Genomic DNA, 6,000 nt, shown 5'->3' on the forward strand with positions numbered 1-6,000 from the left:
CAGGCAGGACTGTAGACTTACTCATGTCAGCTCTGAAATATTTACTCCCTCTATTCCTCTAGAACTTCAAATGCCTTTAGCATCCTTCTCTTCAGCCTTCTGAGGTCAACTAGATATCTACAGAAAAAAGTGTGTGGGCAACATGAATTCTGGCATGGGAAGCAAAAGACCTGGTTTTTAAACAAAACTAGAATAGAATTGGCTGTTTAACCTTGGGCCAATTCTGGTCCCTGGTATTACTTTTATGACCGATTGGCTGAACTAGGTTCCTACTAAATCTAACAATCTATGGATCTGGGGTGCAGAAAGTAGAGAGGAATACGATGAGAGGAGAACAAGAGTAAAATGTTGTTATCAGCAAGGGCAGAAAGGTGTAGATCAACTAGTTCACCTCTACTGATGCTCGAGTTAAGTCATCGCCACCTCGAAAAGCCTCTGTCGGCACACTCCTCAGCACAGCTACCAAGAAAGCCGTTCCTCATGCCCCCTACAAGAAATAAACTCTCCCTTTCTGATCTCACTTAGTGTGCTGTTCCCTTTATAATCAATGAATGGCTTCTACCTTTGATTGTAATTCTTCATGTGTATCTCATCTCAAAGTACATATTAAATAAGCGAAAAAATAAATTAATATATGAAAAATTATTATGTTCATCTTATTTGGGTATAGTAAGTAAATCAAAATGCATCTGGCTATGTTTTCCATGCCTGAGAAAATTAAAAGGTTGAACAAATTGTTTGAAAGGCAGTACAGAGTCTTCACAAAGCAGAGAAGAAAACATTAGTATCCAAGCAACCCAGATAAAATGCTTTTGAGTCTGGCAAGCTTAAAGTAAAAAAAAAAAAAAAAAGAAAAAGAAAATGAGATATACGCTTTAAGAGAAAAAGTACTGGTAATTATATCCCACAGGCAAAACTAGTCTCAGAGCCTTCAGTCTATCACTCAAACATTTATTGAGGTGCTGGGAAAGAGACAAAACTATATAAAACATAGCCCCTCGATTTAAGACAGTTCTCAGCTAATTAAGAAGATAAAACTGAAGACAAATAATTCTTTAAATTAGGTGGAAGGCAGATCAAGTGCCTGAGTACTGTATTAGCTCAAAGTAGCATGACTTTTCAAGGAGTAAGACCAGCTTTAGATCTGGCATGGGGCAAGGCACCAGAAAAGACTTCATAAAGAGGAGCAACTTGAATTCTACCTCGAGTAGAGAGATGATACCCAGGACTTGCCCGAGGGAAGAGGAGTAGTGTGTGTGTGTGTGTGTGTACACACATGCTTTCTTGTTTCCTTTGCTGGATATATTGTTTGCCCCTTTGGATCCAGGCTTAAGCTGCTTTCTGTTGGGAGAATGACCTGACTGGACTATAGCAGAGGATTCTCTCATGCTTCATGTTGGGTTTGGCTGGACAATGGGGAGCCCATGAACAAAATCAGAGGGTCTAGAAGGAGGAAGTCAGAGTATCTATTCCCCTAGATCCTGTATTGAGTGATTGTCTCAGGCTGACAGTGTTGCTGGACCAGAGTCATAGCTATTTTTAAGACAATCCTATTTACACAATTTTGCTTCCAATTTCTAGTAACTACCCTCCCCTAGACCTAAGATTAGTTAATAACCATACTGTTACTAACCCTAGGGTACTGCATTATTCTCTGTAGATCCTCTGTAGCTTGCCCAAATCTTTGTAAATAGGTTTTTAATAAAATAATTTTTGAGTTATTTTAATGTGAACATGCCATTGGTTTTCTACTGGAACACTAACTGATACCTATGGCCCTAGTGGTGAGTAGGGCTGGGACAAGGGAGTGTGCACACATTGTAGGACGATCAGAATACAGAGATTCTACCTATTGGGGAAATCAGAAGATGTTACCTTGGAGTAGGTAGAAGATCATGAACAGTTCATCTCCAAAACTGAATGACAGAATATTCAGAGACATCTTTGAATACTGATGAACAGGAGAATGAAGTTTTGTAACTTACTACCATTTTCTACACCTCCTTCCCTGTTTCCTGAGCTCCAGGTTTCTCACAGGTAGATCATGTGATTAAGCCTCCTCAGGCCCTTGTCCTCCACTCATCCTACTCTAAGATGTTCATACTTGAAGAGTTTTCTGAAACAAGATTATTGATATGGGTACTCAGATGTCATAAAATCAACTGAAATTATCTGTGAAAAATGTAGTTATATGTAAATTTTTCTTATTTTCATCAGATACATAACAGGGCCTATAATTCTCCACCCCCCACACTGTTTCAGTGGGAATGATTGTTAATTTCTGATACAAAACACATGAAGGAATGTAGTGGCATACTGAACACTGTACATATGTAGTGCACACATTTTGTAGTATTGGTCCACAACGCAGCAGTGTCCTATGGTGCTCTTGAGTCAAACTACCTGGGCTCTGATCATGAATCTAATTAGCTAGGTGACATGAAAATCTTTCTTAACTTTTTGATCCTAAACTTTTTCATGTATAAAATCGGAATAATAAAATACGCCTACAGCAGAGGAACATTACGGGAAATAAGTGAGATACTGTTCATGAAAACTCCTTGTTAACTCTAAAGCAATAGCACCCCATCCAGGAGATTTTTATTTTAAATGGGACTTTTGCTGTTTAACCCAGACAGTTAGCATCTAATGTTGGGTCCCAGGTCCCATTGTTTTGAATATATTTGTAAATTACTTTACATCATATCAGAAAGTGATTGCTAATTTAAACTGATCCTGAAAATAAAGGTCTTCTGAAATTCTTCTCATGACAATTTCTACAAAATTAATTGTAGTAATCTCATGTTATTTTACTTGAAAGTATTAAAAAAATTGGATTTAGCATTTCTGAAAGTGCTTTGTCAGGAGTAGTATGTATTAAGTCATATATTATCATTTTCTCACCCATTTCATGAAAGTTTATGAGGCATTTGAAAACCATATTTATTTTAGTGCCTTGGATAAATTCATTGTTTTGAATCTGAGATAAATTATCATTGTAAAGAATGAAACATAAAGTTCAACTTTTATTATTGTATTATTCTGAACAATTTGCCAAACTTCTTTCAGTTTCTTCAACTAAATTTTGGATATTAATGTTTAGTTCATACAAAGAACAGAGATAAATTCTGTGGATCTTCTTTAAGCTTCTTTTGCACCCCTCCCCCAACTGTGGAGAACTGCCCGTGGGCTACTGGAGCTGCTATTCAGAGTGAAAGTGTGAAAAGCCTGGGAGTTTATATTCTTCTCACAAAGATCTTTAATGAACGACTGACTGGTGCAGTGCCCTCATCTAAAATCAGGATACACCTGAGGCATAAGTTTCTAGACTTCTCCTGTAGGATCAGGAGATGCTAGCCTCCATAGGGCTTTGCCTAAATCCCTCCAGGTTGCCTTCTTTCCACTTTTTCCCCCTACTTACCCCATCCCCTTAGTAGATTCATCTAGGAGCCCTTTGTCAATAAATCACTGGCACAAGGATCCTCATCTCAAAGCCACCTCCCAGGAAACTGCCTAAGACATACAGTGTCCAGAAAACTGTATACAATTGACAAAGAGGGGTTATCATAATTATAGCAATACTAATGTCATTAGTTCTAAAAATAAGTAAATTCCAAATGTGCTTATTTTATTCTCATCAAATAACTCTTGGAGAACCTAGATTACTGTATTTTAGGATCAACTAACTGCATTCACCCAAGGCCATATACATATTTAATAAAAATATAAGTTCTTTGGCAGGAAGGGATATGTGGGAAAGTATCTTGACCAAATAGATGCCAAATGCCATATCTCTGAAAATCCTTGTGAAAACTCTCTAGCGTCTGGTGAAATGAAAGTGATTCCCCGTCTTTCAGTTCATGTAATTATCTTTATAGCTTTCTCTGCAGACTAATCAGATAATCAAACTTTGGGTTACATTTCTATACAGAAAACAAAACCACAAAGAATCTTTATGTAGTTAAAGACATAGGGCAAAATATTATTAGAGAATTGAGTGAAATGGCCATGAATCAGAAGTCCTCAGTCCTGTTCCAACTGTTGACTTCATATGCTCTTAAGCCTATTACTTAATCTAATTTTCTCAATATTTTATAAGATGAACTCTGCCCTTTATTTTAAAAGATAAACACATTTCAAATAATGATAAATTAAGTTTTTGTGCTAGCAAGTGTCACATTAAGCTTTAAGATGAATCATGATTTATGAGTAATTAAATATATTTGCAGATTGCATTACCCTGAAGAACTGCAATTTTTTTTTTTTTTTTTTTTTTTGCTGTACGCGGGCCTCTCACTGTTGTGGCCTCTCCTGTCGCGGAGCACAGGCTCCGGACGCGCAGTCTCAGCGGCCATGGCTCACGGACCCAGCCGCTCCGCGGCATGTGGGATCTTCCCGGACCGGGGCACGAACCCGTGTCCCCTGCATCGGCAGGCGGACTCTCAACCACTGCGCCACCAGGGAAGCCCAGAACTGCAATTTTTATCTGACTTATTGCATTGATTCTGATGAGGAAGGTTGAGACTTGAGCTGGACAGGGGCGACTGTGGGTTCTGAGTTAAGCAGCAAAGATTCAGTGTCAGAAGTAGTTTATGTTTCCCTATGTAGTTCAGCAGTAGGAACTATTAGAAACCCTTATTACCCAGCATTTCCTTATCTACTAAACAAGTCCACTCAGTTATTATTTGTACTCCTGAAATATCTTGTTTAACTTTCCTGAGACAGATAAATTTATTATTCCTATTTTACACATTGGCAAACTCAGTTTAACTTGCCCAAGGTCTTGTAACAAATAAGTAGTGGCAGTGGGATTTAAATGCAACAGTCTGAGCCCACAATTTCTGCTCTTATCCATTATGATATTCTGGTATGAGAAGAGGAGAAAGTGAAATGTTCCCATGGGAGAAGGGGTTGTGTGTTTACACAAACATTGGTTAGAGTTAGACTGGAAGTATCTATCACCTTGTTCTAATAATTCGAGTATGCATTGTGACATTAATAAAGTAACTTTTTTAAGTCTTAAATTTTTTCCTTTCTATGTTATGCCACATCCACAAAAAGCATATGGTGAGAGTGAGTTCCTGAAACTTGTAACAGGTTTCATATATTTTTCTTTCTTTTAAGAATATGAGGGCTTCCCCGGCAGCGCAGTGGTTAAGAATCCGCCTGCCAAGGCAGGGAACACGGATTTGAGCCCTGGTCTGGGAAGATCTCATATGCCGCGGGGCAACTAAGCCCGTGCGCCACAACTACTGAGCCTGCGCTCTACAGCCCGTGCGCCAAAACTGCTGAGCCTGCGCTCCTATAGCTTATGCTCCTCAACAAGAGAAGCCACCACAATGAGAAGCCCGCACACCACAACTCAAGAAAGCCAGCACACAGCAATGAAGACACAACACAGCCAAAATTAAATTAATTAATTAATTAAAAAAAGAATATGATTTATTCTATCACGATTATATTGTCAAACATTAAATTGTTCTATGATGTGGACATTTTTACTTATAGACTTAATGTTTAAAAAAAATACAAATTATTAAAAAAAAAAACAAATTCTTACTATACTCCCCAATGAAGTTTTGCAATTCCAAATATTGTGTTTCCATGGCACTGTACGCCAATGGGACAGAGTTTCAATATTTTTCTTTCTTTTGCTGTTTTTGTTTTTGATTTGTTTTATTATACGTATATTTTCATCAAAGAAACTGCTAAAAGGTTGCTAAGAGATATAAAAAGATTTACATAGGAAACCAAGAAGTGTCCTGGGAGGAAAGGAATAAAATGAAATGTCAGACTATCGTACCTTGAAATGGAATATGAAGTATTTCTGACAAATTGAAGTGACTTAATCTGAGGTCATGGCAAAAAAGACACTAGGAGCTGTAGAAGGTAAATTTTTCATGAGTGAGGGGATTCCAAACTAGTGCTTCAGATGCAATACCAATCCGAATTTGTCACTAGAGCTGTTGTGGTTTACACACGATGAAAATCCTTCCTGTT

The sequence above is a fragment of the Globicephala melas genome, chromosome 3 (assembly GCF_963455315.2).
Source record: "Globicephala melas chromosome 3, mGloMel1.2, whole genome shotgun sequence".
NCBI lineage: Eukaryota > Metazoa > Chordata > Mammalia > Artiodactyla > Delphinidae > Globicephala > Globicephala melas.